This window comes from Girardinichthys multiradiatus, chromosome 24 (assembly GCF_021462225.1).
Source record: "Girardinichthys multiradiatus isolate DD_20200921_A chromosome 24, DD_fGirMul_XY1, whole genome shotgun sequence".
In the NCBI taxonomy this organism is placed as follows: Eukaryota; Metazoa; Chordata; class Actinopteri; order Cyprinodontiformes; family Goodeidae; genus Girardinichthys; species Girardinichthys multiradiatus.
This window is the reverse complement of record NC_061816.1, coordinates 14,663,144-14,690,687: the sequence shown is the minus strand read 5'-3', so window position 1 is coordinate 14,690,687 and position 27,544 is coordinate 14,663,144. Positions and strand designations below refer to the sequence as shown.

Genomic DNA, 27,544 nt, shown 5'->3' with positions numbered 1-27,544 from the left:
TATATAATAAAAAGGTGCATTTGCAACATCTGTATTTACATTTTGTACTCTATTGAATGTTCAATAGAGAAACAGCCTGGGGGAAGAAACTGTATGTGCTAATAATTAACTATTACTAGATGTCACTGTTTAATCAACCGCTTCACCGAAGTTGGGGAACTTTGACTTTATTTTGACAGACAAATCACTCTTGCTCAAAATAAACACCAACGCTTTCTCTTTAACTACGTGAATATTTATTAATTCAACAGCCCTGATACACCTCGCTATTCCGATTCAATAATCTTCACCTAATCAAGCATGTGACGTTCTACACAAAAGGGTAAAATAACTAACTAAACAGGATAAAAAAGCATTGAGTGTGTATGACATCAAACCAGCAGTTATGGCAAAAACAAGAGATAATATGGTGCTGAGCGAAGCTTTGAGAGCAGCCCCGCCAAAGTGTAGCTCAGTGGAACATACAAAGGGTCATAAGACCTCCTGGTGGCAACCAATGGAAAAACACGAAGGGTGAAGACAATGGAATGGTGAGTTTATCACCATGAGGTTCTAAGAGTCCAACTTGTAAGTTTACCTGGGTCTGCACTCAGGTTTCAAAATACAGTGAGACAGACACACACACAGCTTCAAAGCACGGCGGCTTTCAAAGTCCAACAGCAATCAAAGTTTCAATCAAACATGGCATGCATATACAACTTAGAACACTTTGGACTATAAGAGGCAATTCTAAATCGCTCTAAAATCCTACTCTATCCTGCCCAAGCTATTTTGCCTCATCTGGAGTGGGGGGAGAGAAAGGGAGTAGTAGTTACACGTCCGTAACTAACTCAGAGGGAAGCAGTCGTCATTGTCCTTGGCCTCCTTTGGCAAAAGTGGAGAATTATGACAGACCGACAGCAGTCGACTGGAACAAAACAAGGAGGAAGATTTTGTCTCCTTGAAAACCTCCATGGGTTTTGGTCAAGTGTTAAAACTTACAAGCCTTCCTATTCTTGTGAGCTTAATTCATTGAGTTTTCTGGCCAGTGGGGAGAATTGATGAAAACCCACGTGTGAGTTTCTTCTCCAGAAAGATGCGTGCTTCAGTTGTGTGGTTGGTTAACCGGTCCCGTTTTGCAGCATGAAAAGCAATGGTGGGCGTCTCCGGTGCCCTTATATAGTCCACTGGGACATCAGAGCTGCGACGCCCCTTCTTATCAGTTGCAATACCTGCTGGGAGTTGTGATAGCAGCTGCAATCCCTGCTGGGAGTTGTGGTAGCAGCTGCAATTACTACTGAGAGTTGTGGTAGCAGACCATACTGGGGTACGTAGTAGCAAACAAATGGTCCAACAACAAATACCTTAGATGTCATGTTTACACACCTTGCTGCAGGGTAACATACCACTGAGCATGGTGCTGCCATGTGAAGGTGAAGAGGTGGTTTTAAATTGTGACAGTGTGCTGTGATCTGACCAATATGTGTCCCAGTATTATTTTGAAAGTGTAAACCCTAACAGCTTTGTGAAACTTGTGTTAAGCAGAAAGCAGTGTACATAGGTTGCCTTATGTGAATAAATGATGGACAACTTAAAGGTTCTTTTGTTACCTTAATTAAACTGTAAATGCATAACTTCTGCAAAAAAGTCAAATAGTAAAATCAGCATTACTGTGCAAAGCACTGGAGGTCTGAGGTAAACAGAGGAACAGAGCATATTTTATTAAACTCATCAGATAACTACAGCACAAACAGAGACACAACGTTTGGGGTAAAATCTTTATTGGAATAACAAAAAAAAACAAAAACCAAATAATCAACCAGCAAGTACAGGAAGTTGATACCTTGACTGTCTAATCATGAGCTATTTAATATAATTTAAAAATGTAAAATAAGATGAGGAGATAGTGGAGCAGACCACGGCTGGACATGATGGTGAAGATCCCTGGGAGTTTGAGGGAAAATGCATCCAAACCTGGAAGTGTGCACTCTCTCCTCCTGCAGAGCTGTCTGCAGAAAACCAGGAAAAATTAGTTCACACTTCACTAAGGTTTACATGAAAAGACAATCTTGGGAAAATGTGTGTTTTATGTACAAGGAAAGTAATAATAATATAAAGACTTTATTGATCTCGCAATAAAGAAATTGTCATCTGCATTTAAACCATCCGTTAGGGAACAGTGGGGAGCAGCCCAGGGAGCATGCTAAGGGTGTTGCTCAGGGACCCAGAGTGGCAGGCTGTATTTCGAACCCGGGTACTTGTGGCCCATAATGCAAATCCCCCACTCTAACCGCTAGGCCACCACTTCCAAGGCAAAAGTGAAAGAGCTCTAGCTATGGCCCTCATGCACAGACGGCGACAGTCCGAGACAAGAGCCTCAGCGCTGATCTCTGTAAACATTCCTCTGCCTTATTTAGATTAAACAGCTAAAATTTAGAAACAGTTCAAGAGTTGTTCCTTTAGGAGCAAGTGTTATTTCAAGTGTGATCGCTTCTAAGGACCAGGGACCGGAGGGACTGTACTGTGTGAATCACAGCAAGCACATCAAAAGATCCATTGTTGTTCAGGAAACTTAAATGATATGTCTTAGTGTTATCTACTGCTAAAACAGTGATGGGTTATTTGTAGATAGCTTATTTTTAGATAGCTTGCACTGTAAACGGAACTCGCCTATATCTTGTCATGTTACAACCACAAACTTCAATGCATTTTTTGGACTTTATTTAAAAGGACCAAGACAAAGTGTGGCATCATTATGAAGTTGAAGGAAATTAGACGATTTTGAAAACATTTTTTTACAAATAAAAATATGGAAAGTGTGGCATACATATATTCAGCATCCTTATGCCAAAATGGTGTAGAACCTCATTTTGCTGCAATTACAAGGGCAGGTCTTTTGGGATATATCTTTACCAGCTTTGCACTTCTAGAAACTAGACTTTTTGCTTATTCTTATTTGTAAAACATTTTAAAGCCAGCCATATTTGATGGACAGCATCTGTTATGGCAATATTCTACTTTTGTTACAGATTTTGAGTTGGATTCAGGTCTGGCCTTTGACTAGCCCATCAATATTAATATGCTTTAATTTAAGCCTTTTGTCAAAATAAGGTGAGATCTCTCCATGTAATCCATGCAACATTTAGTAACTGCTCACAGTTAACTCCATAAAAGTTACAATAAATATCCTTATGAATAATCCATGGAATAATTATTAAAAACACACAGTTGAAGCAGTGGGGAGTGAAACAAGCATGTTCTCATATTCTGGAGCTGAGAGACTGGAGAGGCCTGTGTGGAGCCACATATTATCTGCCACATGTTATCTGTCTTATCTTTTGCAAAAATATAAACAAGTATATCCAAAGAAATGATGTATGATGATTTTATATTCTTTCACATGTATTGAATAAAATTAGTAATCTTTGATTAACAAGTTAAAAGATGTATGATTGAAATGTGGTTAAGAACTGAGAATTAGAAAAAAAACAAAAAAACATTAAGGTTTGACATTCTCAATCAGCTATATATGAAAGAGATAATGTTGTGTGGTGTATGAATAAAAAGGATGAAGTTTAAGTAATGGTTTTAAACTGTAAATGAAGTAAACGCTGTAACTAAAAGTTTGAGCAGCACCAATGTAAGAATTAAATCCTCTGTTTAAGAGGAAGTGTAACGTTGAGTGAGACAAGAATACAGCAGATGTTCGGGAATTGGGGAAGTGAGCACTGCAGCTTACAGCACAAGACTGATGACTAAGGCGGGGGCGCAGGGCAAACAAGAGGCCAGCAGACAGCTCAGGACTGAGGTGATGATGGCATGTCTGATATGGACACAACTCGGGAAATTCCAGAAAATCACCTTATGTCATGGGTGACCAATGGGACAGCCATGGCAACATCCACTGGCCTATGAGCACAAAGGGTTTGGTGGAAATGCTCTATAAAATGGGCAAGAATAGAGGAACTAGTTGGTTGTTTCCTCGCAGAAGACCAGCGAACAAGATCGGAGAGACGCTACAGATGAATCAGAGGACCAGAGACACAGCCCAGCTGATCGACTGCATTAAAAAGAGTATCAACCCGTTTGCCTTAGAAGGACTGTGCCTCTAGATTAAGAATCTGATTTCATCTAAAGGCTCTTTATCCAGACAACAGAAGTGAACTTGATTGGTGAATAGCTGATTGCTCTAAGTTTCAGGCTTCTGGAAGTCTTGAATCAACCTTATTTATGTCTCCGGGTTTCCTTCAACTCTTCAGCCTCTGGAAACTACTGTCTTCTGAGACATATGACAACAAAGATCCTGTTTAACCATTGAAGCCTGGAGCATCAGTACCTGCCACTTAAAGGAAGAAAACTGAAGATTAAGTCGTATTCCCTTCAAGAAACCACTCGTTACCAGAAGAATTCTTCTCCATCAGGTGCATGGATGAGCCTCCGTCTTCAAAGGCTCTCCAAACTCATTAGTTTCAGCATCAGGGTAAGACAGGCTGAATTGATTGATTTATTTATATTATTGAAATTATTACATGTTGCCGAATTGAAGCTGTTACTGACCCCTGCATAAGCGTTGCTAATTAAAGAAAGCATATAAAATTCTAGTTAAATCGTGGACATTCAATTAATTGAGTCACCCTATTTTTGGTTTTTCATTGGTGGTAAAAAGTCTTGTTGCCTGGTTCTAAGAGATTTTGGGAGGTTTTTATAGGTTGCCTTAGCCAAGTTTGTTAAAACAGCACACTTGGGGCTCATGCTGAGCCACTAAAATTAACCTAGCCCATATTCCAAGAGCCAGTTGTAAAAATAGGGAATGAGCAGCCGTGAACAAAAGTGACTGTTGAAAGTGTGGATGACTGCCATAGGCTACTCAGTCGTCCAGACCTACAGTTGAAGAAGGGCGAGACTTTTGTATGAAGGCTGTCAGAGGCTGGGCGAGTCATTTCCCGACACCAGCTTAAACAGAACTTTCAGTAAACCTGCTTAGTAAGACGTTTCAGGTTTAGGGAAGTCCGGACCCGTTGGATGGAGAGCTGGATTAAGCAAACCCTTTAGACATAGGGAAGTAGGAGGGAGGGGTTAGCTCATCAGACAACAAAACTTTCCAATGTAGCTTTGTGTGTGTGTAAGGAATCTCTGTTCCAGTCACATGCCTTTTGCCACCTAGTGTCACATTTTCATCAAGAATTGTCATGTGTTTAGGTTCATACATCTTCCCACCAAGTGTTTCCAATTTTATTCTCCCTATTTGAGAAAAAAATATCACCACACCATGATGCTGCTACTGTCATGTTTTACTGTAGGGATGATATATGCACTTTTGGTTTACTGCCAAACAGCACTTTGCATGTTGGCCAGAAAGTTCAGGACTGGAGACAGGAAGCGACAGGAGCATCTTCTTTCACGTGTTTACTATGTTGCCTACATGGCCTGGGGCAAACTTTAATGAGGAATTTTAATGACTTTCTTTATACAATCTTTTTTTTCTTCTTGCCTTGTTTGTGCTAAATTTTATTTCTAGATTTTTAATTGGACTTAGATCTGGGCTTTGACTAAGCCATCAATATGAATATGCTTGCTCAACAAATAGTTGTCCTGACAACAGACCTGACCATTGGATCTCAGGATGGGGACAAATTTAGCATTTTTCTAAACTGGCAACACTGTGTTAGTCACTGCAGTAACACAGATGGTGTTTAAGTTTAGTCACTTTTCATTTCCAGTTATTTTCTTCCTTATCTCCATCTTACCAATAACCTCATCTGGTTCTTGCTGCCAATTAGAACCCACGCACATAATCACCCACAGCGACACTTAATGCTCAGTGTATTCATTTTTGCTCTGATTCTCTGTGTAAGCTTTTTATGTCCGTTTAATTTTTTTTTCATTCCCTGAGAATGTTTTTTTTTTTTTTCACTGTAGGTTTTCTTTCAGGTTAAACGGCATGTTATCATGCAGATATTACTTTTTGAAAATGACTGTTAGTATGCCAGTGATAACATCATGACAGCAGGCGATCCCGCTCAATTTTTTCAAGCATTTGTCTTCATAATTAACAGGCAAAAAACCTACTATTTCAGTAGTTAGTTGAAACATTAAACAACACCAAAATTGTTTGATGCTCATTGGGGCAACAGCCACTTCCTTTCAGCAAGGACTTCATCGGGTTTAGCCTGTGGACAAGACACAGAGACTGCTATTAGCTTCAGTGAGGTTTCACATAAAAATTAAGGATGTCAGCTCTGTTTTGAAATGAATGAAGATGAGACAGAGCTGGTAGCTAATTTTGAATTATGCAACAGCAGCGTTGCTGAGATTTACCAATTAATTTTTAATTTTTTTCCAATCTGTGTGTTCTTTTTAGGATGAACACACAGTATTATCGGATTGAATATTCTGCATTACTGCCGACAAAGCTGTGTAACCTTGCACTGACTCTGCCTCTTCATTTCTAATTTGACCAAATGGCCCCTTTACTGCTATATTTATTTGCCGTTTATTTTAGAATAAATATATAGACAACTAAAGTTATCCTGATTTAACTCTTGTCATGTGTTGGACCATTTGTTTACTGAATATTGGACCATTTGTACGTTGCTGGACGCCACTATGCTGTTCAGCGTCATCGGCCATTTTGTACCCCAGGATAGTCTGCTACTACAAATCCAAGCGGCTGATAGGACAGGGGCGTCGCAGCTCTGATGTCACAGTGGGCTATATAACATACTCTGAGACCTCTCAGCTTTGCTTCCAAGTTGGATACCGAACCAGCATCTGGGGTGCAGCACTCTGGAGAAGAAATCCCACGTGGACTGTCATTCATTCTCCCACTGGCCAGAAAACTCATCAAATTAAGCTTACCAGAATAAGAAGGCTTCTAAGTTTCAACTTTACTGATCGAAGGCGTGGATTTAACACGTAACCAAAAAACCACGGAGGTTTCAAGGAGAAGAAATGTTCACCCTTGTTTTTGTTCTAGTTGACTAGTGACGGTCCGTCATATTTTTCACCTTTCTGCCAAGGAGGCCAAAGGACGAGGACAGACCCACGGACGCGTGGAAACTCCCCCTCCCCCCCCTTTTTTTTCTACCTCTCTGCTCCAAGGAAGACTACACCAAGTAAAGTCCGTTCGCTTTTTATTTCTATTAAAATAGTTTGGGCAGGATAGAGTAGGATTTTAGGGCGATTTAGAATTGCCACTTATAGTCTAATGTATTCGAAGTGTATTTGCATGCCAGGTGTTATTGAATTTTGATGATCGCTGGACTCTGAAGCCGCCGAGCTTTGCAAGTTAATTGGAATGTATGTACCTGACTTTGGGAAGTGCCTTGAGACAACATGTGTTGTGAATTGGCGCTATATAAATAAACTGAATTGAATTGAAGTTGTGTTTTACTGTGTGAACACCTGAGCTCATGTGCGCTGTAAAGCTGAGCTGCTATAATATCCTTATGGTGAAAATCAACCATTTTCTTTGTCTTCAACTTCATGTTTTATTGGTTGCCGCCAAACGTTTATAACTCTTTGTGTGCACTGAGCTTGCAGCGTTGGGGGAAGTTTTACGACCCTTGATGCCTGGTGGGGGAAGTTACACTCAAAGCTTCGCTTAGCATAATATCCTTCTTGTATTTTGCCATAACTGTCATAACTGCTGGTTTGATTTCATCCACACTTAAGGCTGTTTTATTGTGTTTAGTTAGATAATGTTTTCCGTTTTGAGTAGAACTTTGCGTGTTTGATTAGGTGAAGATTATTGAATTGGAAGAGCGAGTTGTATCAGGGCTGTTGATTTAATAAATATTCACGTAGATAAATAGAAAGTGTTTGTGTTTATTTTGTGCAAGAGTGCTTTGTCAGTCAAAATAAGGTCAACGTTCCCCACGTTTCGGCAGAAACAGTTGATTAAACAGTGACATCTAGTAATAGTTATTATCTCTTACAGAAAGTTTAATGATTGTAATTATCAAGGGCTTTGAGCCACAATTACAACAACAGAGAACTTCTCTGGTTTCAATTCATAAATGAGGATTTTTGGTTAAGAAATAAATGTTCTCAAATTATGATTTTAAATTATAATTCTTGATAAATATTAATTAATCAATAATCATAATCCCAACACATGTGAAGTAAAATATGAGCCTCATCTTTGAATCTTGATGATACCTAACTTAACAAAAGTCTCTTGTGAAAGCCTAGACGTCTAATATCCACTAACATAACTCTGTATCCTATGACATTTAACATCCAGTTTGAGCTGTTTTAAATAACTAAAATCAACTAAAATGGGGGAAGTATACCAAACTAGCTGTTAGCAATCCAACATTCAGAAGATTTCTTGACTTTTCAACAAACTCACTCCAATATATTGTGATTATGAATCTGAGAATATTATTTAATATTAATATTTTATAAAATAATATTTCGGTCTGTTAAGGGTTGTCCTGTGAATACCAGCCCAGTAAGGCGATGATATTAGGACAAAATAGAAAGGTGTGAGACGAGCTCTGACATTATTGAACAGCATAAACTCTGCACACACATGGAATGAATTTACACAATTTCTTAAAATACAAGAATTTATTAACAAAAATAAGTCAACTCAAAGTCAAACATATTTCAATCAACAAATTCTTTACTATGCTATAACAATCCAACTAAACTACCAAGCAGAATTAAAGAATAACGAAGACTAATGGGCCATGTACAATATAAACAAGTTGATCAATGAAGGTTGAAAATCATGACCAAAAGAGTGATGCAACATTGCCATGCAATGTTTATGTTTGAGAACATAGGAACTATTATTCACTAGCTTGAAAACCAACAACCTTTCTGTTGAATACTCTTTAGTAGGAAGCACGTGTTCTTACAGGTTAGCAGTTAACCTTAAAACATACAAAGAACACAAACCGGCACGTGTGCTACAGATAGCCTGTTAGCACTAAGATAGCCGAGTTTCCCACAAACTTCACAAAATGAAAAATGTTTGGATCATTTCATCCTAAATCTTTCTCTGCCCAAAATACCTAACCTCATGAACCATGGTGAGGAAACGTTGTCCAAGGGGCGAAGTTTATGTCTGTTTGCCAGCAAAAGACATTAGCGCGCTTTGTCTCCCCTATCCGGTCCCTCTGCAAGACCGTGTGGAAGAGGGCGGATGTAGCAACAGCTGTGCTTTTATTTGGGTAGTGGCATCACAGGAAGTCCGCAGTTATCCCATTTCCTGGCTGTGCCGGAAGACGGTTACTGCACTTTATTTTGAAAGTTCCAGAAATGTCCGTACCGGAGTTTAATGTTGAAATCCATGGCTGTGTGTCCCAACAAATATAACATTTCTCTATGGTTAAAGGAACTATAACTGAAAATAACTTCAAAAAACATTACTTCAAAAAACATTAACATTAACATTAGTATAAATACCTCGGTGTTCACCTGGACAACAGACTAGAGTGGAGATGCAACTGTGAAGCCATCTACAAGAAGGACAGAGCAGACTGTACTTCTTGAGGAAGCTTAGGTCCTTTGGTGTTTGCAGCAAGATGCTGCATATCTTCTATAAGTCTGTTGTGGAAAGTGTGATCTCTTCTGCCATCATCTGCTGGGGAAGCAGCATCAGAGCCAGGGACTTAAAAAAGCTCAACAAGCTGATAAAAAAGGCTTGCTCTGTTCTGGGCACTCCTCTGGAACCTCTGGAGATCATTGTGGAAAGACGGATTCTTCATAAAATGAAGAACATTATGGAGAACCCTGAGCATCCTCTTCATGAGACTGTTCTACAACAACAGAGTGTCTTCAGTCAGAGGCTTCTTCAGATCTGCTGTAAGACGGATCGCTACAGGAGATCCTTCCGGCCCACAGCCATTAGCATCTACAACGGCTCTTTGAGGAAACCTTCATAATATGAGCTACAACAACATTTAATTTCATTTTGGGATTAGTAAAGTATTTTTGAATTGAATTGAATTACTTCAAAATATGGCTTATGTCATTAACATACTATCAAACTCATTTATACATGCCAACTGATCTGTTGCTTAAATGTAATAGAAAGCCACATGTATACTTGATATAGCATTTTAAACACTATTTAGTGTGTAATATTGCATCTTGTGGAAGTTGTTTCAAAAACATTGAGACTCATAATAATTACCATGCTGTTAGGCTTCTACAGTTTCCATCAGGCCTGCAAACTGAAAAAAAAAAGGCAAACAGCAGCTACTATGGAATCTTTCCTCAGATTTACCTTTAAAGTGTTAGGTTCTGACCCTAAAATACTAAAACAGACACATTCTTGGCTTACTATTCAGCCGTTTTCATATTTAACAGTCTCCTGGTACTGATGGGACTAATTTTAGTGTTTGCTATGATTACCCCCTCAGTTGGCATCCATTACCCAGAGCACAACTCTCATCCTGAGCCAAAGCATCCCCAGCTTCCACATTATGGTGCAACCAAAATCCATTCCCAGCACACTGCTAAATCAAAGGCTGCAGGTTTCCGAGCACACAGGGCCATTCATGGAGGGAGGCAGACCACCATCCATCAGTCTGCACCTGCAGATACTTACAGTATTTTTGCTTGCTTTGAATAGAGAGAATCCGTGTAAATCCAGCCGGTAGAGTTAATAGATGGATGGTGATTGTTATTTAAATATTTCTATATACTCCTAATGCAGAAGACATTAAACGGTTCAACTGGCCCCTACCTAAATCTATCAAAGTTGAGTTTAGTCATGTTAAATTATGGTATTGCACACAAAAAAAAAAAAAAAGATTTAAAGAACTGGACTAATTTGACATACAGTAAGGGGAATATTGCAGAGGAATCAGCTTGAAGCTACTTTAAGAAATGCAGTCTAAAAAACTCCCAAAATCCCTTAAATGTCAATTTAAACTGAGAAAGGGCAAATGAAAAGCAATCTATGTCATTCTGTTTAGGTACAACAAAGCAAACATGTTCATGCCACACAAACATGCTATCCTTCTAAGGTAACTTAATCTCAGTCAGCTATTTGAACTAACAACTTCAAAGAAAACTGTGGTGTGGGGGTTGGGTATTTGTTGAATTTGTATGTGTGCTCACATTTGACAAAATTAATAGTCTTTAGTTTTTTGTTAGTTCAATTTTTGAGAGAGACAGAATAACAACCATAATTTAGAAAAACCCATTACATAAAAGGTAAAACGTTTATTCGGATGCCACTGAGTGAGGTAACTATCTGTTCCCCAATAAACAAGACTAAAGTTGGGGAAGAAACCTTAAATGGCAACCACAGCAGTAAGACATTTCAAGTAGTTGTAGTCACCAGTGTGTATTCCTCTCCGTAAGGATGAAAAACTCTCCAAATCATTTAATCTTCCTAGCAGTTGCTTGTAATTTGCCTGTTCTTTAACCAAACCTTTATTGCCTTGATGGTATGTTTTGGGTCACTTCCCAGCTGCGTTGAAAAGGTTACTTTAAAAATGTTGCTGAATATAGTTACAAGTTACACAGTTTATATGTAATTGCAGTTTAACTGTATCACTTACTTTAAACAAAGTAAAAAGTATCTCTTTGTGCCAATGTCATGATGTCATCACATGTATAAATGTTCAGCTATTAGTAGCAGGGTCTCAGGCCACCATAGATATTTTGTGACTTTGATGTTAGTCCTGTATTTATATTTACACATTTTACTCACACGATACTGCTTAGGTTCACTCACATGCTTCTCTCTTGCTGTTTCATTACAAAGCAACATTAAAAATTGTCCATCTGGCTACTTAATCATGCCTACTTGATGTGCTCCAACATTGGTCGTTCTCAACATTTCTTCTCCAAACAACCCTTGTGAGTTAATGTCAAAGACCTTAATATGGATTTTGATCTCATTGGACTACGGTACTTTCCCTTAAGGCTTCTTTGAATCATTTAGACCTGATAACGTCTCCCCATCATGCCTGAAAGCCTTTGCAAATCAACTCGCCCCGATCTTCACCCAGATCTTCAACAAGTCACTGGAGACGTGTGAGGTCCCCTCCTGCTTCAAACGATCCACCATCATCCCAGTGCCCAAGAAACCCACCATCCTAGGATTAAATGACTACAGGCCTGTAGCCCTGACGTCTGTGGTCATAAAATCCTTTGAGCAGCTGGTGTTGAAGCACCTGAAAGACATCACAGGCCCCCTGCTGGACCCCCTGCAGTTTGCTTACCGAGCAAACAGGTTGGCAGAAGATACTGTCAACTTAGATCTACACTTCATCCTGCAACACCTCGACCATCCAGGGACGGACGCCGGGATCCTGTTTGTAGACTTCAGCTCGGCCTTCAATACCATCATACCAGACATCCTCCACCAGAAGCTCACAGAGCTCAACGTCCCAGCCTCCACTTGTCAGTGGATCAACAGCTTCCTGACGGACTGACAGCAGCAGGTGAGACTGGGGACCATCTTCTCTTGCACCATATCAATAAGTACTGGTGCTTCCCAGGGGTGTGTTCTATCCCGACTCTTTTCCCTGTACACAAATGACTGCACCTCAGCGGACTTGTCCGTGAAACTCCTGAAGTTTGCAGATGACACCACTGTCATTGGTCTGATCCAGGATGGTGATGAGTCTGCATACAGACAGGAGGTGGATCAGCTGGTACACTGGTGTTGTCAGACTGTGGAAATGATGGTGGAATTTCGGAGAACACCACCTCCGTACACCCGCCTCACCATCCTCAACAACACCGTTTCAGCTGTGGACCACTTCAGGTTCCTAGGAATCACCATCTCTGAGGACCTGAGATGGTCCTCACACATAGACACTGTTCGGAAGAAGGCCCAGCAGAGACTGTACTTCCTGAGGCAACTCAAAAAGTACAACCTTCCACAGGAGCTGCTGGTCATCTTCTACACTGCCGTCACTCAGTCTGTCCTGTCTTCATCCATTTCGGTGTGGTTTGGCTCATCCACAAAACAGGACATGTCCAGAATGCAACGAATAATCAGGTCTGCAGAGAGAATAATCAGGGCTGACCTTCCCTCCATCCAGGACTTATACAGGTCTAGGGTCAGAAAAAGAGCTGGAAAAATCTCTGCAGACCCCACACACCCTGCACATAAACTGTTTTACCTTCAGGCCGCCGCTACACAGGACTGTTTACTAAAACCAGCCACCACAGAGACAGTTTCTTTCCCCAGGCCATTTCTCTGATGAACATTTAATAGAGTACCAAAAAAATGCATACTGAAGTCACAAATGCACCTTTGTATATGTGTATATTTGTATATATGTATATTTAAGGACATAAAGATATATGTATAATATATCTTATAATGCCTAAAAAAAAAAATCCAGAGAGCAAAGTGTACTGGAGTCAAAGTCCTTGCTTGTATATACAAACTTGCCAATAAAGCTGATTCTGATTCTGATTTAGCTTTTCACTGACAAATTTAAGACATTCTATCCATGCGCCAAAGCAAAAGCCACCATGGACAGACATATGTAGGATATAGGCTAAAACTGTCACATTCCTTGTGATAAGCTACTCCCAAATCACTATTCTACCTAAGTTGTTTGCGGAAGACTGAACACTTGATAGAAGAACTGCTTGATCAAATTGAAGCTGCTACTGACTCTCCACCTGAGTGTACAGAACCTGCAGCTCTGTGCATAATGATGTGGAAGAAGTCACTTAGCTTCATGGTGCTTGGGCAAGAAACCACCGCAAGTCTCTAAGAAGATCTGAATCAATAGGACCAGCTGCTGAGTAGGTGCAACACAGTCGAGAATCAAAAGACAATCTGCTCCTCAGCTTGTTCATCAGTGTGAGATAATTATTATAAGGAGTGTTGGTGAACAGGCTGCAGAACAAATTTGTGTTGTAATTACTCAAACAACAGACAAATGAGAACACCTTTGCAGTTGCAAAATAAAAGACAAAAATCCTAACAAAGTTTATATTTTCAGGAAATTGTCTAAATTGATTTGAGTTTATGTAATCTCCCTCAAAGAGAACGCATTTTTTTGTTTGCATAAAGGACTTAATTACTGTAGCAATTAGGCAGCTGCAAAGAAACAATTGTGACAGCACAAGGATGCAGCACATAAAACCCCTCAAACTGGGTGCAGTGTTCTATTTGATCCAGTGCAGTTAGTGATTGTTCAGCAGCCCGTGAATGAAATTATAGGAACTGAGAGCGCGAAATGAAGGAAAACAATGTTTGCAGTATTTATTTTAAATGAGTCTATATGTGAATGTTTAGGAAATGCATACTCACTTCCTTACATTCCTTAACATAAAAAAAAACTACAGTAGCATTTGCCTTTCATCATGCTGCACTCGTGCAGAATGCGACATCAAGTCGTTAGGTCACACATTAGGGTGTTTAAAAGGGGAATTGCCCCACAAAATGTCGATATGGAAGCTTAACCTACTATTTAACCTACTTTTTGTCAATTGAGGCGTCCTTCTAACTATTTACACTTCTGATTAAAACCTTAAGACCAGGTAAAAAATTCAATTTTGGACTATTGGATCTTAAGAATGTTCTAAGTAGAGCTTCACAATGCTAAAAGAAGAAATGGGAGCAAGAGACAAAAAGTTGCTCCATTCTCTCTCGCTTGTGAAGAAGAACCCGAGATACTTGAACTCCTCCACTTGAGTCAGGTACTCCCCTCCAACCTGAAGAGGGCAAGCCACCCTTTTTCTGGTCAAAAACCATGGCCTCGGCGAAGCTGAATCAGCACTTCGCACTTTGGCTGGAAACAGCCCTAGTGCTTGTTGTAGGCCTTGCTGGAGGAAGCCAGCAGAACCACATTGTCAGCAAAAAGCAGACATGAAATCCACTGGTCCCCAAACTGCACCCCATCGAGCCCTGGAAGTGCCTAGAAATTCTGTCCATAAAAGTTATGAACAGGACCGGTGACGAAAGGCAGCCCTGTCGCCCTTTGCACCGGGAACAGGTCCCATTTAAACCTGGCAATGTAGACCAGACTCCTGTGCTACTTGTGCAAAGTACGGTGGCCCTGAAGTACAAACCACATCAACAAGTTACTTAACACAACTACAAATTATAAAACACAACAACATTTCAAAAAACACAACATTTCTAAAAACGCAACGACATTAACTAAGCACAACAATAAATCAAAAAACAACATTTCAAAAAACGCAGCGACATTTCAAAAATCACATTTCAAAAAAAGCAACAACATTTCAAAAAATGCAAAAACATTAAAAAAAACACAACATTTCAAAAAACACAACATTAACCTACCGAAAAAGGTAGGTACCAGTAGATGACATGAGACATTGCTGATTGGTCGACCACGCTGTTGGACGGACTACAGCTCTTGTTCCACCCATATCGAGAATGCATTGATGCATCCTTCTGCGGACTTGGGTAAGCTAGGTTTCCCATAATGCACTCACCAGCAGCCGTCAATGGAGAAGGTGGGTGCAGACTGTTGGAATAATTGAATAAAGAATTGTCTTATATTGTTCCTATTCTTTAACTTGGCTATTTGATCTTATAACCTTTCATGATGTTTGTGTGAGTAAAGGATGTGATGAGTTGTCTGCAGGCAAAGATCATAAATGGAGCTGAGCTTGCAGAGAAGGAAGCAGTCCAGTTGAGGAGGTCATAAAGATGAAGGCTGATTGCGCTTAACAGACAACGCACTGATCCTAAGATTGGAGGAGATTGTGGAAGTGTGTTGTTAAAAGATAAAGGAGTTTATGACCTGTTTACGATGCAGCTGTTGTTTCCCATCCTTAGAGAGCAACGTTCTTTGGGATGCTGAGAGTGGAAGGCCAATTTTCCGAGCCACAATGCCACTCAAAGTCTTTCACACCTACTCAAGACTGCTACGATTTGATGACTGTGAGTCAAGATCAGCAAGACGTGTGTCAGACAAACTTGCAGCCATAAGAGTGGTATGGGACAAGTGGGTGGAGAGGCTGCCCTACCTCTACAATCCAGGGCCTGACGTAACAGTGGATGAGCAACGGGTTCCATTTAGAGGTAATCTGTTTTCATATTTATAATAAAAGTGATTTTCACTATTGATTTCTTTGACTGTTTTCTGTGACACTGATACTAATCACTGATGCTAATGTCTTTTGTCCAAAGGTTGTTGTCCTTTCTGGCAGTATATGCCCAGCAAGCCAGCAAAATATGGGATCAAGTCATGGGTGTCTTGCGATGCCAAATCAAGCTATGCTTGGAAACTGCAAGTCTATTCTGGGAAGCTGACCAGTGGATGCCCAGAGAAGAACCAGGGGATGCGAGTTGTGCTTGATGTGACAGAGGGACTGAGGGGTCACAATGTGACATGTGACAATTTCTTCACCTCTTATGAACTCTGACAGCAGCTCCTGAAGAGGAAGATCACCATGGTTGGTACAGTTCGAAAGAATAAGTCCGAGCTCCCACCTGCACTGCTTGCATCAAAGGAGAGAGAGGTCTTCTTCTCAAAGTTTGCCTTCATGCCCACACCACTCTAGTTTCCTCCCTCCCAAAGAAAAACAAGAAAGTAGTTCTTCTGAGCAGACTGCACACAGACGGTAACATTAGCGATCGTGAGGACAGGAAGCCAATCATCATCCTAGACTACAACCTCAAAAAAGAGGTATGGACAACCTGGATAAGGTGATTGGAACATATAGCTACAGAGGAATGACTGCCTGCTGGCCCCTGGTCACCTTCCACAACATCATTGATGTTTCCTCCTACAATGCCTTTGTGATTTGGAGAGAGATCAACCCAACCTGGATGTCTCATAAGCAGAACAAGAGGAGGTTGTTCCTGGAGCAGCTAGGAAAGGCACTTGTAACTCCACTCATTGAAAGGATGAAGCATGTCCCCCGCACAGAACCCTCAGCAGCAGTTGTGAAAGCTATTCAGAGTGCAGGAGCTCCTGATCAACCTGAGGATCCATCTACCACAGCCACTTCCCCAGCTAGGGCAAGTAAGACAAAGAGATGTCAGTTCTGCCCTCAAAAGAAGGACTGTAATACACATACTGAGTGCTGCAGGTGTAAGAAATATATCTGCAAGGGCTGTGCACTTGTATACTGCCCTACATATGCTAATTAGTTGAATTGGTTATGTTATTTTTCATATTTTTGTATTGTACATTGTGTTAAATTGTTCACTGGAGAAAAAAAAATGAAACTGAGTCATTGGGATGAATAAAAATGTATTCAAAACTCCTTTTTGCATTTTTTTTTTCTTTTGTTAAGCTATAGAAATTCAAGTGAAGAGGGAGAACTCAAGTATTCACACATTTTGAGCTCAATGACAATATGCAAGATGAAATTTGGTGTTTAAATTTCAATTAAGCTGTTTATATTGGGGGTTTAGTGAAGACGGGTCATTTTGACCCAGAGGACACAGGGTGTATACAGAAAATGAGGACAACAGGAGGGTTAACAGTCTCTTTGAAGACAAAAGCAACCTGTTATTGAGCAGTTATCTCAAATATGGAGCCAGAATAGAGCTAAATTGCATTCACATATTTGCAAGGATCTGTGTTTTCATTGAAACCTGGAGCAAATCCCTAGATAACAGTCCTATTAATGCGTTGAGTCCTGAAGATAAAATCTGCTAAAGCGGAGAGCCTAATTATAAGTAAAACTTGTACAACCATTCACAGTTGGACGGTTTTCAGCTGTAGTTTCAAACAGTTAAGACTAATTAACGTCAGTTAAATGAGGTCCACAATACTTTTTGAAAGGTAATTATATCATTTCTCGTTTCACTGACCATTTGTCACCACCGGGTATAAATTAGATTTCATCTGGCTAATTGCGTTGAAGCATATTGGGGAAACGCAGGGAGTAGTGATCCCAGAGATAGTTTAAAGTTTTTAAACATTAGGCTAAAGATGATGTGTCTTGGGGACAAGAAGCCATAAGTTGAAAGCAAAGTTGGATGTTCAGTTTCCTAAAGGTGCCTTTTGTGAGTTTTGTTGCATTATGCATTGTTGAATAAAGTCCAGATTGGAGGGTAATACCTTCTCTGCATTAAAAACGGTCACACCCACAAGCAGGCTTCTTCAGTTGCTAGGCATTTAATCAGGCGCTGCTCAATTGTTTGATCCAAGGGGATTTAGACAGATTTTCTGGGTATAACATCAAGTCTGTTTGATGTTTTTAAAAGACCAGTACAATAACTTCAAAAAGGTGGGTTATTTTAATTTATGACAGGTCATTGGATTGTGGCTATGCAAAATAGGCCAATTAGAAGCTTGGGTTAAGGTTTAGGGTTAAAAACTGGGTAAAAACTTCCTTGAGTTAATCTTGCTATATTAGCAATGTAGTGTACACAAACACATCAGATTTGACTAGTCACCTACAAGAACTCTTTTTCTCCAGGTCACTTGAAATTATACTTAAGCAAGCATACAGCTTGTCACATCAATGATCTAATCACCAAGGTAATATCCTGGAAAGAATAAATGCTTTTTCAAAGTGTTATGCTCAAAATATGTTTGTCTGAATTCCTTTTTATCTTTCAGTTTTCTTCTTGCTTATTTTGAAATTTTAGTTTTAAACATTCTCAAGCCCAGTCAGATTAAATGCTTTCCATTCAATCTAACTAAGCTTGAGCTATTTTGAAAAATTGACTTTGCTATTTTATTTTATTTATTATAGTGCCTTGTAAACATGTAAAGTACTAATGATATTGCACTACTACTATTGAAAGGGATTGTACTTGATTGGTCAACATCTATTTCTCCTGTAAAACAATCAGCTTCTGGGCAAATAACTGCAACACAAACAGGAGAGTGTTATAAAGTTCGTAGAAAAGCATTTATATGAACCACCATAAGTCTTTGCCCCACTTAACTCAATGTTAGCTTCAGACTCCACGACCAGAAGCTGGATTTTTACTAAACGAAGACGCCAGGAGAGTTATCTACTGCTTGTAGGACATTAACTGCTCATAATCGTTTTACAAAAAATCTCTCTGAAAATTCTAAACTGTCCCTTTCAAAGTTCAGGCAATTCAGACGATTGCTTGTTTAATATTCCTCCATGCAGTGAGTTTTTACACCCAATCTGCTTCCTGTCAGCAGTTGCTGCCTGCCACATCTACAGCAAGCCATATGGAACAAGCCTTTTACCTCCGTCTTGCAAGGCTGGGTGCCCATCAGCCCTATGTCAAACCCCCATTAGTGCCCGAGTATCAGCTGTCGACATGTCAAAAGGACTCAGAGGAGGAGCCCCTCCCTGAAGTGCTTTTCACACTTTTGTTCTTCTTCTTTTCATTTATCAAGTCTCGCTCCCTGTCAAAGACTGATATCCTGAGAATGTGGGTCTTAGTGGATCTCTGACAGTGTCTGTCACCAAGTCGCATCACCACCCTTTACTTATAGTGCTTCTTAGGTGGAGTAATAGAAACTTGGGAAACTTAATGTAATAGCTGAGGGGGGGAGGCGTTTCTGGTAAAGGGGCACACAAATCTGCCAGTCCAGAGGCAGTACTTTCAGTCCACTACATTTATTCTCCATCACAAGCAGATCCTTGCATTTGAGTTGTCTATTGTTGAGCCTGCTCAAGCTAAACGGTGGTCTCCAGCGGGAAAAAGCTTAATTACCATTTGATGAGGTTCAGAACAAAGTGTCTGTGTTACAAGTTGAAAATTGGTTATTGGTTCCCAGTGCTGTGGCTATAATTTTGTCTTGGCTGTGTTCAATGTTTCCATCTAAATTGTTCTGTCACTAAAGGTTATACGGGGTACAACAAAAAAGATAGAGAAGATTTCTAAAGAAACCAAAGGTGTCTAATTATCTCTTCTTCCTTTCCACCAGCAAAATTCTGAGTATTGCGTCAGCTTGACAAGCGAGCAGGGACTATTTATCTAGTTGAAGGGGAAATAGAAAAACAGGCAGTAGTGTTTGGTTAGTGATATAAAAGAAGCTGTTTATTTGTGACAGATCTAGGAAACAACGAATAAGTTAATGGGCCCCTTTGCTTGATCAAGTTGAAAGCCAACATAAATGCATCCAGTTAATGCAACAAAAATAGTATTGCAAATAATTTAGTATCCAATTACTGAATCATAACAAAAATAACTGTTCAGAAAATGTTCTGAATGAACATTGTTATGATTCAACAAAAGGCTCTAAAGTAGATCAAACATTTAATTGGGAGATTAAGCAGGGACAGCTATCTTTCTTTGCATTAAAAATATACATTATATACAGTCACCAACCACTTTTTTCTTTGGGTACACCTTGTTCAATTCTCATGAGCACAAATATGGCAGAAGCTCAAAGCATTTAGACTTGCTGAAATTCAAATCCAGCATCAGACTGAGAAAGACAGGAGATTTAAATTACTTTAAACTTGACATGTTTGTTGGTGCCAGACAGGCTGGTCTTAGTCTTTAAGGAACTGCTGATCTGATAGGATTTTAATTGAAAACCATCTTTTGGGTTTACAGGGAAAGATCCAATAAAGGAAGAAATACAGACCAACAATAATACAGGACAGTTGAATTGACAAAAAAAAGAAAAACAAAATTATGTCAGAGGATGCGATAAAAAGGCAACAGTAGCTAAAATAACCACTTGGTACAACTAAGGTCTGTGGAGTTACCATCTCTGAACCAAAAACATGTCAAGCCTTGGCTGCAATAGCAGAAAACAACAACAGAGTGTCACTGTCAGCTAAAAGGCATGTTTGCCTATAACCATCCATGCAATGTTTAATTCAATCAATCTACTGTACAGAAAAAAAACACAAAATGACAAGAGTTACAGGCCACACACACACTACAATGTACACACACACACACACACACACACACACACACACACATATATATATATATATATATATATACAGTACAGACCAAAAGTTTGGACACACCTTCTCATTCAAAGAGTTTTCTTTATTTTCATGACTATGAATATTGTAGCTTCACACTGAAGGAATCAAAACTATGAATTAACACATGTGGAATTATATACTGAACAAAAAAGTGTGAAACAACTGAAAATATGTTCTAGGTTCTTCAAAGTAGCCACCTTTTGCTTTGATCACTGCTCCCCACACTCTTGGTATTCTGTTGATGAGCTTCAAAAGGTAGTCACCTGAAATGGTTTTCACTTCACAGGTGTGCCCAGTCAGGTTTAATAAGTGGGATTTCAAGCCTTATAAATGTGGTTGGGACCATCAGTTGTGTTGTGCAGGAGGTGGATACAGTACACATCTGATAGTCCTACTGAATAGACTGTTAGCTGCTTTTTTCTTGCCATAATACAAATTCTAAGTAAAGAAAAAGGAGTGGCCATCATTACTTTAAGAAATGAAGGTCAGTCAGTCTGAACAATTGGGAAAACTTTGAAAGTGTCCCCAAGTGCAGAAGCAAAAACCATCAAGCGCTACAAAGAAACTGGCTCTCATGAAGAACGCCCCAGGAAAGGAAGACCAAGAGTCACCTCTGCTGCGGACGATAAGTTCATCCGAGTCACCAGCCTCAGTAATCGCAGGTTAACAGCAGCTCAGATTAGAGAACAGGTCAATGCCACACAGAGTTCTAGCAGCAGACACATCTCTAGAACAACTGTTAAGAGGAGACTGTGTGAATCAGGCCTTTGTGGTAAAATAGCTGCAAGAAAACACTGCTGAGGACAGGCAACAAGCAGAAGAGACTTGTTTGGGCTAAAGAACACAAGGAATGGACATTAGACCAGTGGAAATCTGTGCTTTGGTCTGATGAGTCCAAGTTTCAGATCTTTGGTTCCAACCACCATGTTTTTGTGCGGTGCAGAAGAGGTGAACGGATGGACTCTACATGCCTGGTTCCCACCGTGAAGCATGGAGGAGGAGGTGTGATGGTGTGGGGATGCTTTGCTGGTGACACTGTTGGGGATTTATTCAAAAGTGAAGGCATACTGAACCAGCATGGCTACCACAGCATCTTGCAGTGCCATGCTATTCCATCCGGTTTGCGTTTAGTTGGACCATCATTTATTTTTCAACAGGACAATGAGCCCAAACACACCTCCAGGCTGTGTATAGGCTATTTGACCAAGAAGGAGAGTGATGAGGTGCTGCGCCAGATGACCTGGCCTCCACAGTCACCGGACCTGAACCCAATCAAGATGGTTTGGGGTGAGCTGGACCACAGAGTGAAGGCAAAAGAGCCAACAAGCATCTCTGGGAACTCCTTCAAGACTGTTGGAAAACCATTTCAGGTGACTACCTCTTGAAGCTCATCATCAGAATGACAAGAGTGTGTGGAGCAGTAATCAAAGCAAAAGGTGGCTACTTTGAAGAACCTGGAATATAAGACATATTTTCAGTTGTTTCACACTTTTTTGTTCAGTATATAATTCCACATGTGTTAATTCATAGTTTCGATGCCTTCAGTGTGAAGCCACAATATTCATAGTCATGAAAATAAAGAAAACTCTTTGAATGAGGTTTGCCCAAACCTTTGGTCTTTACTGTATATATATATGTATATATATATATATATATATTGGGGTTGTGAGGACAATACGAAACAAGATTTAGCAGTATTCTTTGGTAAGATGAAGAATCCCCTATTTGTTGTTCACATACATAAAACCTGTACACAGTTTTGAAAAGTCCATATATTATGCTTGCCAAATTCTAAGGTGGTTGTCATACCACGGAAGGTATTAAAAATGTCCCTTCTTGTGTTCTCACAAATAGAATAAAGGTTTCATTTGTATAAAACTGTATTTCATAGAATCTCTCTTCGGTGTTCGGTAAACCAGGCTTGGTTTGGACAGTCCAGTATAAATTCTAATATTTTGGATTTTGAACTAGGGTGGACCAAATGCAATCTTTTTCTCACTGAAAACTGTTAAATAGCTCTTTTAAGGTGTACACTCTGATACCGACTTTAGCGCCATTAGTAGCTAACAGTTGACTAGATGCAATATTTTCAGTGTTTGTAACCTGTCACTTTATTACTGTTTGCTTTTTCCTATAGAGTACCCAAAATTCTGCTTGACAAACAGTTTAAAACTGTTGGGGCCTTCATCAGTCAGCCCGACAAGCAATGGGAGTAGACTGTGCCAAAACAATGCAGCAAAGCAGAAAGTACTCCCTGACTTCTAAATAATGCTACCAAACGGTGAACAGAAGCAACATGATGTTGTTTTACTCCTCTAAGCACCTAAATAGTTTATCGCACCAAACACCCCAGAAGTTGCACTGACTCCCATTCAAACTTTACAATTTTCTATCCTTAACATGTCTTTGGATTTTGTACAATGCTAAGTATCTAGATGTGTTGAATGTATCTATGTTTCTCTTTTTTGTTTCGTTTTTGTCTTTAAACAATTATGTACTATCTGTGCTGTGCAGTTTGTACAATTTATATTGGATTTAACTAAAAAGTTATGACAAAATCACAATGTACTTTCAATTGTGTCTGTCAAGTGATTCAAGTTAGATATTATTAAATAAAAGCATATACACAGCTTTATATGTTTGCATTATAAAATAGTGGAATGCTAATCCAAAATATAAGATCTACTATCAAAACTCACTCAGTCATTAATACAATTCTAATTAAAATGTGCACTGAGAAGCAATATTGTGGAATGATTTATTAGAAGCTACTGTGAAGGATATAATATTAAAGAGTTTTTCATCACTTCCCTCTGCTTTCAGTTGGCTCAGACTGCCTTGTGCATCATCACTCATCAGATATTGAGTGCAAAGCTGCATTGACATGCAGTAATGCACGATATGCTCTCCATAATGCTGGCTGGAAGGGAAAGCTTACCTGTCAGTTTATCTAAATGAGATTTTTATTGATTTCAGCGCCCCTTCTAGTTGTGTCATCACAAGGACCCATGGCTGACTAGACTTTAAATATGAAAGGTAAAATACTCCAAAGCACGTGGTGTGTTTGGCATTTTCCAGATGGTGACCTATTTTGGCATGAGGCAACGGATCAGTGCTTTTTAAATGGGCAGAATAATTGTAATAATTGTAAGTAAGTGGACAGAATCTTAATGTGATCTTGTGTCCGCTCTTACACAGCTTACATAATGTCCTTTGAAGCATGTGTATGCGGTACAGGCAAAACAGTGTCTTTTGTGTTTCCTTTTCGGGAGCTTCTCCCTGCTGCTGATTAATGGCCCAGTGTGAGAAATCCCTGCCAAAAAGGAGAAATGTTGCCTGAAATAAAAAGGTCAACCCAGTTAACGTTTCTAATAAAGGTGGATAACCTGGAGTGAGTGTGAATGACGCAGACCGATTCACATCAGTCAGTTGTGGAAAGCATCGAGTCTGCTGTCTTGTTATTATTGCATTTATTTGAACATCGGCGCTTGTCCTGCACATGTAAGAGCCATTTTCAGCCCAGTGAAGTTTATAATGTTTCCAACAACACTTAGACCTGCATAATCACCTGCAAACCAAATGAGATAAAAAGCAAGTTTTTGTTGCCAAAAATATCTATTATTAGAGACAGGGACTTGCAAAAGAATTCATAAACCTCAAACTTCTACGTCTACTTTGGTTATGATACAATGAGGAGCTTTATGTATGTTATAAATATTTTATGTGGCAGACCAACACAAAGCAGTACATATTTATAAATTATACATGCTAATATATTTGATCTAAACCACTCGCTTGTTGCTTCCTGCATCTTTCCACCAAGTCTGACCAGTTTTCCCTGTCCCTACTAAAGAAAAACTTCCCTACAACATGATGCTGCGGCCACCACCATGGTGTCATGATGGGGGTGGTGTGTTTCAGGTGCCTGAGCGTCAGTTTTGGTTTCATCTAACTAGAGCACCCTCTTTTGGATGCTTCCTGTGTCTCATAATATGTGGTTGTCCTGTCAAGGTATTCTTCCACCTGAGCTATGGATCTCTGCAGCTACTGCAGAGATACTATGGGCCCTTTGGCTGGTTCTCTGATTAACATTCTCTTTGCTGGGCCGGCCAGTTTAGGTTGACAGCCATAAGCATGCAGCTGTGCCAACTCGTTCTTTTTTTCAATATTGTATCGCTGTATAAAATGTTCAAAGATTGGGATATTGTTTTATGACCTAGCTCTGTTTAAACTCCTCCAAAATATTGTTTCTGACCTGTCTGTTGTGTTCTTTGGTCTTCATAATCCTTGTTCACTAAAGTGCTTTGTTAAACTTGTGGGATCTTCACAGACTAGCTGTAATTATTAATTATGTAAATTATATCCCACACAGGTTGACTCTATTTACTTATTTGGTGTCTTTTGTTTTCCTGTCACTAATCCCTATTTTGCTTCACAGAGCAAACAGGATGATGAGTTTGCTATTAATATTTTTTCCTGTATTTTTCTGCTTTTAGTTGTTCCCCTTTGAGTTTATTCATAACCTCCAGTTCATAATGGCATCAACCTCATTTTTTCTTTTTCTGTGTTTCTATTGTGCATGTCTCCATTTCTCTCTCAACATGCTGCTTAGAACGAGGAAGCGATTGGACACTAAATGGCTTAATTTTTCTTTTTTGTTTCTTCTCTTAATAATAATAATTATCTTAATCTTTCTTTTTTGTTTCTTCTCTTAATACCTATTAAAGGAATTTATTATTATAGTCGTAGTAAGTAGTAGTACTAGTAGTTATAATATTATATGCTGTTTGTGGCCATGACATCTTGTAAAGCTATGTCTGTCCAGGTATGAGATTTTTACTTTTTCCTCATTTTCCTAAATACTAATTTATTAGCAAACTAAAGCAGCAAGCTTGTAGTTCACAAATAGCCACATGGCAGTAATGATTTTTTAAGAATTAATAAATAAATTTTGGAAGAAATATTAAATTTTGATGTAAATAAAGTCACACCGTAAGACACAATACACTGACAACTATTGGTGATTCATAGCTTTTTGATTAAAAATCAAAAAAAGCTAAACTTACCTGATGACTTTGCAAATCCCTCCAGAGATACTACTGTAACTAACCAGTTGGTATTGGTCCTTTTCATCTTCAGAATTTCCATATTATTGCCAGTTTAAAGTGTACATTATGCTGTCACACCACATTAAAACCCTTGTTCGGACAAAATGTATTTGGTTTTAACTTGCTTTAAAATTATGCATGGATATCGACACTTTATGTGACTATTGATACACAAAATAATTTTACATGCACTGGAAAACTCAAATATTTATAAATTATTTGGAAAGCAAAGTCTTATTCGTGAGGGCACACAGATGCCGGACAGTTGCTCCATATCATGTTTTTGTTTGAATCAAAATGCTAAGTAGAGATCGTAATGCACTTGCATCATTGTTAGTATTATTGTTCTATATGTTGTCAGAGCAACAATATTTAAATATATTTTCTTGGACAGTCAGAATTGTTATTTGTCAACCACCCATTCCTAAAAACATTGAAAACCATATTATGTTTCCTATTCACTGTACAATTATGCAGTAGTTTCTGTTGGTCTGTCACAAACTAATCTGAATAAAATACACTGAAGTTTGTAATTGCAATGTGCAGAGTGATAAAGTGTTCACATTGAATGCCTTTTACAAGGCACAATGTAACAAAATACAGGAGGAGGCATGTATAGCCTTGCACAAAACATGGGCACTATATATGGAGTAAACATAAACATGATGTTGCTGGTATTGGAGTAATTTGATGTAATTAACCTCACTCTTAACAGTCAAATGAGAGCAGCTACATCATCGCCCATGCCACACAAAGTTAATAATCTTGTATTTCTAAAAAACAAAAAACCTAGAAAAAGCAGCGACTCTTTATATTTCAAATATTGTATTATGCTGCAATCCTTTTCTAAAATCATTTGTAGTAAATTGATGCATCCCTTGCTCCTTCTTTGAGCCACCGTCAGCTTGGCTTTGCAGTGTCTCATAACAATGTTTCATTAGCAGAAAACAAGCCTTGCTCACATTTGCGATGCACGGTTGAGCAATTCCCCCCCTGCAATAAAAGGAGAGAAGAAATCTCATTCCATAAACTGTTTAGGCACAGATATTTTGCATCTTCTATTTGAGTGTAATGTAACAGTTTCTCTGAAGTGTATTTATTGGTCTAGAAATAAGATGGGAATGAGCAGCATTCTGGCCAAATTACAAATTTAAATGTCACGCTTTGCAAAGTGGAACGGTAATTATGAAATCCTGTTAAAGCTCTTAAAAAATGGTGATTATGCATAATGAATGTTTTCAGATTTTTGATCGAAACTGAAACAACCAAGGAGGCAATCTGAGTGAAAACACAGCGGCTTGAGCTACAGGGCAAAGTCTGCTTTATTTCATATGAATGGATAAAAATGTATTCAAAATGGAATTAATTGAAGTTCACTACATTGATATTTATGCACATTAAATTTGTTCCCATTTTGTGTTGTTACAACCACAGACTTTGGTATACGTTACTGGGATTTTATGTGATACATCAGCAGAAAGTAGTTGATAGGGTTCGTCCCGCTAATAAATTGAAAATCTTTACTTCAGTTGCCTACTTAAGCATTAACTAAAATGTATTGGTAGTGTACTTAAGTTGCCAATGATATGCTCGTTTTTCACAGCTCAGAATGGATCTGTAATTAAAGTTAATACTATTTAGAGTGC

General features: G+C 39.1%; 1 long non-coding RNA gene and 1 pseudogene across 1 annotated transcript; one reads left to right on the top strand and one right to left on the bottom strand.

Moving 5' to 3' along the window:
* Window positions 1-1,755: 1,755 nt before the first annotated feature.
* On the bottom strand, window positions 1,756-26,152 carry LOC124861336. The gene is made up of 3 exons (XR_007036597.1): window positions 25,857-26,152; window positions 6,049-6,149; window positions 1,756-1,988 (listed from the first exon to the last, which is right to left on the bottom strand). It is a non-coding gene; the product is annotated as an uncharacterized LOC124861336 (long non-coding RNA).
* Window positions 4,404-17,163, top strand: LOC124861335 (annotated as a pseudogene).
* Window positions 26,153-27,544: the final 1,392 nt, after the last annotated feature.